The following is a 14,099-nucleotide window of genomic DNA, read 5'->3' on the forward strand; positions in this document are numbered from 1 at the left end:
AATCACATTCTAACATTCCTTTTTGTGCTGCTGTTATTATTTAATATTTAATCAATACAACTTTAGATGCCCTAAAAAATTAAAGGAAACAAATAATGTTTTTTTTTTTTTAAGTGCTCACAAGCTACATTTTGAGCGTTTTTGTAAATTAAAACTTTTCATTCAGAGAATGTTTTGAGGGAAGGGAAAATTCCTGCTGAGTTAAGACATATTTAGAAACTTGAGACACAGACTTCATTAGTAGTCTGATATTTTTCTAGGTTTGTAAATTGATCTCAAGGTACTCAAAGTCTAATAACTTCATCACTATCATCTTATGCACATAAAAATATTATACATTTAATTTTTTGAAATAAATTTTGCAGTGCATATTTAAGATACGCAACATGCTATGGGATACATATAGATAGTAAAAAAAGGTTAACATAGTAAACCAAATTAACACAGTCATCATCTCACATTACCCATTTTTTGTTTGTTTTGTGTCCAGAGCCATTTTTCAAAATGTTCTCATTTAGAATGAATCCTAAATACTGTACAGTTTTATTACCTACAGTCCTCATGTTTTGTGTCTGGCTTATTTCACTTAGCATAATGTCTCCCAAGCTTATTCATGTTGTAATAAGTGGTAAGATTGCAATTCTTTTTAAGGTTGAAGAATATTCCATTATATATATATAATAAATATATATATATTAAAAAATATATTATTTCATTATATATATATATAAAATGAAATAGACTATTATATATATAAAATATTTCATTACATATATAAATATATATATGGAATAGACTATTATATATATAAAATATTCCATTATATATAAATATATATAATAGAATACACTATTACATGTATATAATGGAATATGTTATTTCATTTTATATATGTAATATATACAATATATTATACATAACATATATAATATATAATATTCCATTATATATATATGATCATCTATTATATAATTCCACTTTAAATATATATGATTTTCTTTGTTCGTTCATTCATCAACAGACACTTAGATTGTGTCCATGTCTTAGCTATTTTGAATAATGCAGCAGTGAACATGGGATTTCAGATATCTTTATCAAATGGTGACTTCATTTTCTTTGGGTATATGCCCAGAAGAGGAATTTTGGGGCAACATGGTAATTTTATTTTTAATTTCTTTAAAAATCTCCATACTCTTTCATAATGGCTGTAGCAGTCTATATTCCTGCCAAAAGTGCACAAGAGGTTTTTTTTCCTCCACACACTCTCCAACATTTATTATCATTTGACTTTTTGATAATAGTCCTCCTGATGCCTGTGAAGTGGTATCTCATAGTGGTTTTGATTTTCATTTTCTGGTGATCAACAATATTAAGCAGTTTTCATATGCTTGTTAGTGATTTTGATGTCTTTGGATAAATGTCTATTCAGGTCTTTTGCCTATTTTTTAATCAGGTTATTTGTTTTTCTACAATTGAGTTGTACGAGTTCTTTATAAAGTTTGGATACTAACCCCCAATCAGCTATATGATTTGCAAATATATTCTCTTTTATGTAGGCTGCCATTTCATTTTGTTGATTATTTTGTTTGCTGTGCAGAAGTTTTTAAATTTGATGTTATTCCACTTATTTGATTTTGTTTTTATGGCGTGAGCGTTTGGTGTGATCTTCAAAAAATCATTGCCAAGGGCAATGTGCAAGAGTTTTTCCCTTATGTTCTCTTCTAAGAGTTTTATATTGTCTAGTCTTTTATCCATTTTGAGTTGATTTTTGTGGAAGAGGTAAGATAAGGGTTCAATTTCAATCTTTAACATGTGGAAATCCAGTTTTCTTAGCACCATTTATTGAAGAGACCATCCTTTCCTCACAGTTTCTTCTTAATAGTCTTGTCAAAAGTTAGTTGGGCCATATACGTTTTGATTTATTTCTGGACTCTCCATTCTGTGCCACTGTTTTATGTATGTGTTTTTATGCCAGCACCATACTGATATGGCTTGTATGTTTGTCTTCTCCAAATCTCATGTTGAAAAGTGATTCCCAAAGTTGGAGTTGGAGCCTGGTGGGAAGTGATTGGATTATGGGAGCAGATCCCTCATGAATGGTTTAGCACTATCCCTTGGTGATAAGTGAGTTCTTGCTCAACTAGTTCACACATGAACTTGTTCAAAAGTCTGGGACCATCTCTGCCTCTCTCTCTTGCTCCCATTCTCACCAATTGATAAACCAGCCCCCCTTTTTCTTCCACCATGTTGTAAACTTCCTGAGGCCTCACCAGGAGCAGATGCCAGTGCCATGCTTCCTCTACAGCCTGCAGAACTGTGAGACAAAATAAACCTCTTTTTTTTTTTTATAAATTACACAGCCTCAGGTATTTCTTTATAGTTATGCAAAACAGGATTAACTCACCTACTGTTTCTATTAATATACCTTTGTAAGATAATTTTAAATCAGGAAGTGCGATGCCTCTATTTTTTTTTGTTGTTGTTCTCAAAATTTATTTGGCTGTTTGGGGAATTTTATGTTTCCATGAGAATATGTTTTCATTTTTTTGTCTTATTCAATTTCTTTCATCAGTTTTTTATAGTTTTAGTGTACAGATCATTCACTTCTTTAGTTAAATGTATTTCTAGTATTTCAGTGCTATCATAAATGAGATAGTTTTACGATTTCTTTTTCAGTTAGGTTGTTATTTGTGTATAAAAATGCTCCTTTTTACTACGCTGATTTTGTGTCCTGTCATGACACTATTTTATTAGTTTGAACAGTTCTCCCTCTCTCTGTCACTTTCTCTCTCTCTCTTTCTGTCTCTCTCTCTCTCTGTGTGTGTGTGTGTGTGTGTGTGTAAAATCTTTGAATTTTTTTTACATATATTATCACAGACATCCTTGTCTTGCACTGGATTTTATTGGAAAACCTTTCAGTTTTTCTGTAATAATTATAATCTGTGGGTTTTGCATAAATGGCTTTTATTGTGTTGAGAAAATTTCCTTCTATACCGGAAATTTTTAGAGTTTTTATCAAGAAAAGATGTTGAACTTTTTCAAATGCTTTTTTGACATCAATTGAAATGATTATGTGATTTTTTTTTTCTTTTGTTCCATTAATATAATGTATTACATTGATTGATTAGCATATGTTAAGCCAGTCTCGAATGCCAGGGAGAAATTCCACTTGGCCATAATATTTATTTATTTATTTATTTACTTATTATGTGTACACAAAATCTCCCTCTTGACTTCTTCACTTTCTACTCTCTCCTTATGCTTTTCTTTGGGTTTTCACCTACTCTGTACCATAAGAGACTGCTCTTTAGGAGGCCACCACTCACGTGCCTCTATTTATTTCTTCACCTACATCTACTTTTGAAAATCAGTGGAGACTTTTCCTCTTTTACAGCTCCCAGAAATATCTAACACAAATAATGTCTTTCTTCTTCTGGAATTATTACTTTCTCTCAATTTTTTGAGAAAATGCAATGTCTGTTTTTGTTTTTTTTTACTTAATTTTCCTCTCTGTTTTTTGCCTCTTCTTTATATTCCTATTGGTTCCTTCCTAATATTAGAGCAAATTTAAGCTTATTCCTTACTTCTCTTCTTTTTATTCACCATCATGGTTAAAAATGTAGGTTATACGATGGGTACTTGTGGACATAAAGATAGAAATAATAGATACCAGAGACTCCACAAGCAGGGAGGAAGGGAGAGGAGTGAGGTTTGAAAATTAACTATTGGGTACAATGTTCACTACTTGGGTAATGGGTACTCTGGAAGCCCAATCCCCACCATTACACAATACACCCATGTAACAAACATCCACATGTACCCCCTGAATCTAAAAAAAAATACCTTTTTAAAATATAAGTTATATAATCAGATTGCCTGAGTCTCAATTATATAGTCACCAATTATTAGCACTGTCTTAGGCATGCTATTTAGGCTCTTGGTTTTTCAATTTCTTGAATTGTAAAATGAAATAGAAACAATGTCTGCTAAAGTAAAGTTGTTGAGATTAAATGAGCTAGTCTATAGCCCATGAATACATTAGTGGACCATATAATATTTTAATTTATATATATATACATATAATGATATGTTCATTGTTCTGATTGTTGTTATTATTATAAATGGTCTTTCATTACATCCTCAGGTTTACCACTGAGAGCCAGAACTGATAACTACCTGACAACCTGATATCTTCACTTTGATATATAATAGCAATTTGAAACTTAATATGAGTCAACCAAAATTCTTGATTTCTTATACACTCATAACTCCTCCTTTTTCTCCTTTAGTCTTCAGTCTCTTTAAGTAACACCACTTTTCATCTATTTGCTCAAGTCAATAATATAGGAATTATCAATGAGTCTTCTTTTTCCTATCATTCAACCATGCATTCATGTATTTATATATCCATCAATTACAAAATGATTACTGAGCAGTGACTGTGACCTATTGCTCTCAATCCCAGAAATACAGTAGTAAATACAACAGTTAAGCACTCTGTTAGGCTAGAACTGACATTTAAATAGGAAAATATAAATAATAGATAGATAAAATATTTAAGTGCTATAAGCAGCATGAGAACATGGCTATATAAAAGTGAAAGTGTGGCTCTATGAGATCGTGTAATCACAAGAACCCTCTTAAAGAGATGATATTTAATATTGGATCTAAACGAGAGAAGAAGAACAATGAGGAGGAAGAACAAATTTAGGCTACAGCTTAACTTGTTTGAGGAAAATAAAATGGCTGATATAGCTTTATAGTTGATGATGATGACAGTTGTTTGAGATGAGGCCAAACAGGTAGGCAGGGGATATATAAACCAGTTTAAGGAGTTTGTAATTCATTCCTAGTGCAATGATAATCCTTGATGGGCTCTAAGCAGGATAATAACATAAACCAATTTGCCTCATAAAACGATCACCCTTCTCCATATCCAATCCAAATCATTACTTTCTTGCTTAAAACCTTTTAATAGCATTCATAATTTATTAATAAGTGAGTGTTTTACCTATAGCATATACATGATAAATATCAAATGAAAGAATGATTAAAGAGCAAAATAAATTTTACATCATTGGTAAGAGGTCTCCCGTCCTTACCGTGTGAACCTCTCCATAGAACTGATACAGAATCTGGCTTCTCCCAGTGCAGATAATCCAAGACAGAGAGATCAGGGAGGAAATTTGATGATTCATTTTATAACCTAGTCTCAGAGATTGTCTGTCACTTTCATCACATTATATTCACTAGAAATGAGTCCCTAAGTACAGCTTCCTCTGAAGAGAAGTGGAAGCAGGTACCAGTTTTTGAAGGGAGCAGTATTAAAGATTTTTGAGATATAATATAAAACTACCACAGCCACCTAAATAATTCCTGGCTTTATAAACCTTTACATTATTAAAACATTTTAACATAGTTGGAGATATACAGCAATGCCTTAAAAGGAAAGAAAGTTAGGATCTATAAGACATTGATAAATTGAACTATTGACTCAGAAATTCAGGAAGAAATTTCTCAGACAATGTAGTCACTGATAAAAGTGACAGAAAAGGGAAGAACTTAGCATTTTATCAGTGTGAGCTACAGAGATATATTTTTTTACTATTCACGAGTTTGTATTATAGCAAAGCAAAACATTCTAGTAATTAATTGTACTTCTTTAGTGTCATTGAACAATTTTTTTATTGGAAATCTTTCTTGAAATATTATTGCCAAAAAGACACTGACCCACCCAGAAGATAGCCAGGTGTGATTGCCACAACTGTTTTGAAATATAAATGCCTTGGCCTACACAGTGTAATTTCCTGAGGCTGAGAATATATGCTTTGATTTTGGTTTTGCATAATTAAAACAGCATATTATTGTCCTTTCATTTAAGAATCGTCAATGGATTTATTTATTTATTTATTTATTTATTTATTTATTTATTTATTTTACTTTCCACCTGCTAATCTGCTTCAAGGACCAAGAATAAAGCAACTAAAGATAGTTTTAGATGCTATCACTGGAACTGTTTCTTTAGATGTCAACAGATATTCAAAGGACAGGATGACCTTAACCTTGCAATATTGGATTTGGATTTATAATTGCTTTTAAAACAGTAGTGCAGTTGGCACTAAACTTTCACTCCGTATAGAATTGTAATTTATAGCCTTGCTCCAGAATTGCAAGGAAACTGCGATTTGATAACTAAATTATAGTGGAAAGTACCCAGAAAGAAAGACTAGAGATCTATGTTACAGAGACTTGAAAAGACCACTTAGCCCTTTTTGATCTTTGTTTCCTTCACTACAAAATAAGTTAGGGCTTATTGCATTGCAAGACCACCTGAGAGCTCTATAGTTCTGTGATCATTAGCTTGCTTTCTATAAAAATATCAGTGATTATTATTTTGTGGTAGAAAATATAAATATCATTAGCTTGCTTGGTATGAAAATATCAATAAAACAGTAAGCTGTAAATATATAAATTTATTTCCTACATGTTCAAATCAGTCTCATATTTATAAGAAATTTTTGTAAAATGAAGATACCCAGAGCATAACTTACATCAATGTTAAAATTCCATGATAAGATAAAGTATTACATCTAAACTAAAGACAGCTTTACAGGCACTATGGCGACCAAAGAAAATCTATTAAGTATCTACTGATTCGTTTCTATAACCAAAAAAATTAGCATATTAGACAAGATCAGATGTATTATCTATAACTAATGTTATCACATAATGATTTTCTGGTGAGTGATGACAGTTAATAGCTCTCTAAACATATTGCCACCAAAGAGATTAGTGCAGGAAGAGTACTACACTTTTAAAGAGTCAGCTAAGCCATAGTGCTAAGATATTTACATATATCATCTTAAATTGATTCATAAAATTATTTCAGCTAAAAAAAAATATTATTACCTTGGGTAAGTTTGTGCTTTAGAGAGAGGGTGCGGAGACTTGGCAGCAATTACGTGCTATGTGACTGTAAGCCTATCATCTATCATAGATATTTCACAATGCTTTTATCTTTGATATTAAGAATTTGGAGTGGTTAGTCTCTTGAACAGTTAATAGTTATGAGATTTAAAATTACACCTAGATTTAAGTCCCTGCTCATTCACTTACTATTTTGTAATATGAAGAATGTTAATTAAACTTTAATTCCTTTTACTTTAAAATGAGGATATATTATGTATCTCTCAGGGTTGTTGTAAGGATTAAATGAGATACTGCACATAAAATCTCTCACAGTGTCCAGCACATAGTAAAGGCTTTATGAATGGAAACATGTAAGTTATGTTCTCGTTGACATCAATGTTCTCTTTTTTTAAAATGTAGTTTAAATTTTGCATTATTGGGACTAACAAGATTGAAACAAACACCTATCTTAGGGTTGTTTGCTCAGATTAACCTAAATAGAATCAGTAATCAAAATGGTTCTTCTATCGGTATACATTAATAGTTGTAAATAAATTTTATATTTGAATTTTTATAACAGTATTAAAAGTTCATGAAAATATATGTAGAACTGTTTGTATCATGTGGTTCTGTCATTTTGAAATACTGTAACTTGAAGAAGATTTGAGATTATAGGGACAAAATAATATTTAAGGTGCAAAATTGATACTTTGGTTAAGTAAATGCCAAATAATTTTTACTAAAATTGAAATAGCCAATTGCACTAAGTGACTTTAACTATTTTGCCAGTGGTAAGTTCCCTTCCCTCACTCCTCTTTGGTCTATAATTTTAGATTTGTTTCTTGGTGATCAATGCAATGGATTCATGTAATAGACTAAGGCAAACTCCAGAAACTTCTCCCACAGGGAGTTTATGTCTAACTGCATGTCATATATAAGCTTTTTCCAGAAAGATCCAATACATAAAGTTAAATATCTTACATTTCATAGTCTGATGCTCCAGTCTGAAATTTCTCTGGTAATGACAGATCTAGTACATTTCAGATGAAAAGCCATCTGATAAGTGATATTAATAAAATGCAAAAGCTATTTTGCTAACCGTGAACACAAAAGAATATGACAGATAAGGCAAATTAAATATAATCCTGGTAGTTCATCATTAGATTTTCTCACGTAGTAAGGTGCTCCAGTTTCTGAAGTTTGCTGAAGTTCTTTCAAGGACCTGCAATAGAGGCCCTTGCTAGTTTATTTATGGGCTCTCATTGTCAAGATGCCCACCTGGCTCCATGGCTCACCTGCTGCTGGCAAAGCTGCCTGGCTGGGCATTTATGTCGTCTGGAGCCCAGGTGAATTTATTCTGAATCAGTGAAGTGTTCATAGGCCACCTGCTATCTTCATAGTAGTTGATAATAGCATTTTAATTTTAATATTAGAATATGAAAAGGCTACTGGATAGTTTTACTCAATATATTTTCATGTTCATGTAATGCTATTTAGGCGTAATTTATTATGGGACGACATTAAAATTAAAAACATTTCTCTGGCTCACCTTGAAAACTCCCTTCAGAAATACTGAGTTATAGAGCGATCACATATCCAGTTGGTCTTGGCCACCCAGTTTAGGTTTTTTGTCACAGCATAATTATTAAAAGTTTCCTCTTTCATCTCCACAGAGTCCTAGTTTGGACAATTACTCCTATAATCTGCTTTACAATGATTATAAGCACCAAAAGTCTCCAGACCTGAAACAATAAGAATCCTAGAAGTAACCTAGGAAAAAACTCTTTAGGGCCTTGATCAAGGAGAATAATTTATGACTAATACTCAAAAGCAAATGCAACAAAAAATAAAAATAAACAAACCTGACTTAATTGAACCAAAAAGCTTCTGCACAGTAAAAGAAATCAACAGAGTAAAAGACAACTTCCAAAGTAGGAGAAAAATTTGCAAACTGTGCATCCAACAAAAACTACTCTCAGGAATCTACAAGCAACTCAAACAACTCAAAAGTAAAGAAACAAATAATCGCATTTAAAAGTGGGCAAAGGACAGAAAGGACATTTCTCAAAAAAAAAAAAAAAAAAAAAAGACATATAAGTGACCTACAAACACGAAAAAATGCTCAACATCACTCATCATTAGAAAAATGCAAAATAAAACCACAATAAGATATCATTTTACATTAGTCAGAGTGGCTATTACTAAGAAGACAAAAAACAAAAAAAAAACAAAAAACCAAAAAACAGATCCTGGTGAGGATGAAAAAAAGGAACGTTTATACACTGTTGGTGGCAATATTAATTATGGAAACCTATATGGAAACTCTACTAAAACCTGTGTGGATATTTCTCAAAGAACTAAAAATACCATTTGATCCAGGAATCCCCACTACTGTGTATCTACCCAAAGGAGAAAAAAAAAAATCCTTACATCAAAAAGAGACCCGTACTTGCTTGTTTATTGCAGCAGTATTCACAATTGCAAAGTCATGGAATCAACCTAAGTGTCCATCAACAGATAAAAATAAAGAAAATGTGGTATACGGCTGGGTGTGGTTTCTCACACCTGTAATCCTAGTAGTTTGGGAGACTGAGTCAGGAGGGTCTCTTGAGGCCAGGAGTCTGAGACCAACCTGGGCAACATGATGAAACCCCGACTCTACAAGAAACAGAAACATAATTCAGATATGGTAGAATGTGCATGTAGTTCCAGCTACTCAGGAGGCTGAGGTGGGAGGATAGCTTGAATCCAGGAGGCAATGGTTGCAGTGAGTCAAAATCTGTCACTTCACTCCAGCCTGGATGATGGAGTGAGATCCTGTCTCAAAAAAAAAAAAAAAAGAGAGAGTGAGCGAGAAAAGAAAAAAAGAAAAGTAAATATTTTATATATGTGGTACATATGCATCATAGAATACTATGTAGCCATAAAAAGAATGAAATTATGTATTTTGCAGCAATATGGATGACACTGGAGTAAAATAACTCAGAACAAATCTGGTAAATTTTCATTTATAAGTGGAAGCTAGACAATGGGTACACATAGACACACAGACAAAAAAATAAAATAAACACCGAGGACTCCAAAAGTGGGGGGAGAGGTTGGAGGGTGAGGATTGAAAAATTACCTATTGGGTACAATGTACACGATTCTGGTGATACGTACACTAGAAGCCCAAACCCCAACACCACACAATACATCCACGTACCTCCTAAATCTATAAAAATAAAATAATAATTTTAAAAATTCTACTCTTTTCTACCTTTAAGAACTAAATTCAGAATTAGATAAATAAGCTCCTCAAGTGTGGCTAAAAAATAGTCTGATAACTGTAAACCAAAAAGTGAGTCAGGCAGGTCTCAATCGATTGAAGGCCGATTTAGCCAAGGTTGAGGACACACCCGGGAAAAAGAAACACGAATCACAGGAGGATCTGTGACCTGTGCTTTTTCCAAAGAGAATGTTGGAAACTTCAAAATTTAAAGGGGAAAGGGTAAGCAGGAGAGGGAGGATTTAGGAAAAGGAGTGAGGGTCGGCAGTGAGGCAACTGGCTATATTCTTGTGAGGCACTGATTAGTGCACAGTGAATCTACATTTTACATGTGAAATAGGGAGGAGAGGAAAAAGTCAATTATGCATTTGTCTTGCACTCAGTAAATGTACATTTTACATAAGATGAACATGTGAAGAGAAGGAATGGGGGTAAAAAAGTCATTTATGCATTCACCTCAAGGTAGGCAGAGGGATGGATTCTAGACTTCTTGTCCCATACCTGTGAAGATAACCTGGTAACTGACATTGTTGGGTGATATTTGACAGAACTTGGTTTTAGTGCTAGCTTATTGAGGGGATATATCCTGAATGATTTAGAGACCCACAAGAATTTCCTTGTGAGCCATTTGTGAAGGAGGCCACCTGGGGAGATATGTGGTCTTCTATCACTTTAGGAACCTGGCATATGTATGTGGCTATGACACAGGGTTGTGAAATTATAGCTATCTGCTTGGGAACAAAAGAAAGGCAGTTTAATGTGACTGCATTCCCAAGCTTAACTGTCCCTTTGGTATAGTGAGTTTGGGGTTCCAAGGTTCTAATTTCTGACACATGATCTTGGAACAATCTTTCTCAATAACTTAATAGAGATTGATAAAGTCTGGTACTAAAATAAATTGGTTGAAATTTATGACCAATATGCTAGTCATATTGTAGAGTGTTGAGGCAGGTGGAAGTAAAGAATTGAGATAATGTTAGAGGCTCCTGTTATCAATAAGTGCCTCATTGCCAAAACAGCCTATTGAGTGGCATAATGAAGAGAATTGAAATAGGAAGTTAAGAGGTCTGGAGTGTGGACTCCAGTGAATCCGGCTGAGTGACTGGCAAGTAAGAAAGATAATTTGTTCTGTGACAAACTTGGAGTTGTTTTGCTGAATAAAATTTATTAACAAATCTCATTGGTAACAGAAACAGAGAATAGGAAGGGAAGATGAGTAATATAGTTGATTTTCTGCTTTGTCAAAATCCATTTGATTCAATACAGTTTTGAACTCTATTCTGTTTTACAAAATGAAGGAAAGCTAAAGTAATCCAAGCACTATCTTCAACATTCTGGGTTACCAGTAATTCAGTCCTCAGTATCTCCTGGTAACAATAAATTCAGGAGGACATATATAGTTTTTCCTCCTTCAGTGTTTTGTGCATTAGTTTTTTTTTCTCATACTTTCAAAACCAATTTTTTTAATCCTTTCAAAAATATGCTGACCCAATAAAATTACTTCTTACTCAGTGAGTATATTAAAACCATTATGTGAGAAAAAAAAAAGTCTTCCAAAAAAGCAATCAGCAAAACATGTTTAAAATAATGATACAGTCTTCCTTTCCTCTTGCTACAGTGAATCATTTCTTCTTCAGTAAATGCAGGCATCCTATGTATACACTATATGCTATTCATCTTGTTTACTGCAGAACTTTGTTTCTACAATTATCTGCTTCTTCTCATATACCATTTATGTCATTTGTCTCCCTGTTGGATCCTTCCCATCAGCATACACATAGATTGAATTCAATATTGTCTTTATTATACACAAAAACCAAGTAAGCAACAAAAAAAATTTTGACTACATCTTCTTTTAGACTTTTATTTTTGTTTTTCATTCCTGATACTAGAAGTCCACCCATGAACAAAATAAAAAACTTACTTAGATAGTTTACATTCTACTAAAATAATAGGATATTAAATAACTTCTTTAGTTTAGAAAATAAAAAGCATTTATAATTATAGACTGTAAGTAGACATTTCAAACAAAATGGTTATAATTAATAGCTAATTGGATGCCAAGCACTATGTTAAAAATTTTAATGTTTTTAAATTTATGGAGTCTTTCATTTTGAATATCTTAAATGTCAGTGCCAATTATTATTAAGTTTATCCTAGACCATTCTGCATTAATAATTAAGAAAGCTGAAGTGAGATGTCCATGAAGGTGCTTTTGTAAATGAAAAAAAAATTCTGTAGTTACTTTGGTTTTAAAAGTAAAGACTTAACTTGTTATACTTACAAAAGCAAAATCATTCTGGTTTATCTTTCAAGTTACACCTACAGCTTTAAAAATTTTGTTTATAAACATAGAAAAATCTGATAATGACTTGTAATGTAGCTTCTAAAGATTAATTAATTACATTATCCAAAAGTTTAATACCTGAAAAATTTTAATATTTGCCTTTTTGCCATACCCTTATATTCTACCAAAAAAAACTGAATGCTTTATATAATAACTTGGAAAATAAAATTTATTAATATAGTAAATATATAATTGAATTAAATGTTTAAGTATTATTAATTTAGTAAGATTATGTTTTAAGATCACATATAACAGTACATGATTGTATATTTTAAATTAAAATTAAAATCTAAGAATTTCTCTAATATGCTAAATATTCATTAAATAATAAATTATTTACATACCAAATCTTATAAAGGTATCAAAATACTCATTTTTTGTGTTTATTTATCTTAAAAAGCCATTTATGAACTTTTAAATCTTTCTTAATTTAAAGGTTAATAATTAATATTTATTTCTGTTACTGATAGGCCATGTTAAAAATAAGTTATATAAATATACCTAGAACAACTGGAAAGGCTGGACCTAATATAAAAATCTACTTTAATGCATCAGAGAACCAGCTAAATAGTGAGAAATGACCAAGCCGTGATCCATAAGAAACAGAATCCAGAGGGCTGAGCCTGTTCTTTGGAGACACGTGCTCTCTAGGAGTATCTGCTGATTGCAGGTTATGCTGCTGACAGAAGAGTAACATTTTTGGGATCAAAGTGATAGTCTAAGGTCCACTTGGACATTTTCAGGACACAAAAACAATTTACAAAGACTGATCATATACTGAAGCATAAAGCAGATTTCTTACTTAAGAAAATTAATATCAGAATGCATTCTCTGAACACATGCAATAAAGGTAGAAATCAAACAGAAGCACACGGTCAATTTTTGCTATGCATGATAGCTATGTTCTGTAAAGTTACAGTGAACACTTAGTTAGTGAATACTGAACCATTGCTCCTAGGGGAAATATTATACAAGGTCAGAGTGCCATAAGCCTCTGCCTAAAACATTTCATTAATCATTCAATATATAACCTTATTATTTTATGTGCATTTCTGTTTAAAGGTCCTTTATTAAATATATATTGTTGATTCATTAACACTGAACTCATGGCCAACAGAACTAGAATGTATGCCTGAATGAAGCTTATCTAACAAGTGTGTTTTCTCAGTAAGACACATGGTGTCTTCCTGTACTTAGGAATACTAGACAGTATTTAAGCATTATGCTTGGTGTCCATCTTAAGTAGTGAAATCATCAAGAAAACCAACGATAATGTACAAAGCATTATACTAAAAAAGTTGCAATAGGACCCTTGTTTACAGTATGAGAGCTGAAACAAGAGGCAGAGGTCCCTTTGTCTGACCTCAGTTGAGAATGGGCATGACTGAAATGTTTTGCCTTTTGGTATGTGTTCAGAAATGACAGCAAAAGCACCCCAAGTGTGGCTTTGGGGGTTACAAATAAATTTTAGTAAATAGGTGAATTTGTAAATATGGAATCCATGAATAGTGTGAATTGACTATAATTTAAACATTCAATATATTGGGAAATTAAAAACATATTCCAAACTAATGA

The sequence above is a fragment of the Aotus nancymaae genome, unplaced genomic scaffold (assembly GCF_030222135.1).
Source record: "Aotus nancymaae isolate 86718 unplaced genomic scaffold, 86718_ANA_hifiasm-v0.15.2.pri h1tg000016l, whole genome shotgun sequence".
NCBI classification, from domain to species: Eukaryota; Metazoa; Chordata; class Mammalia; order Primates; family Aotidae; genus Aotus; species Aotus nancymaae.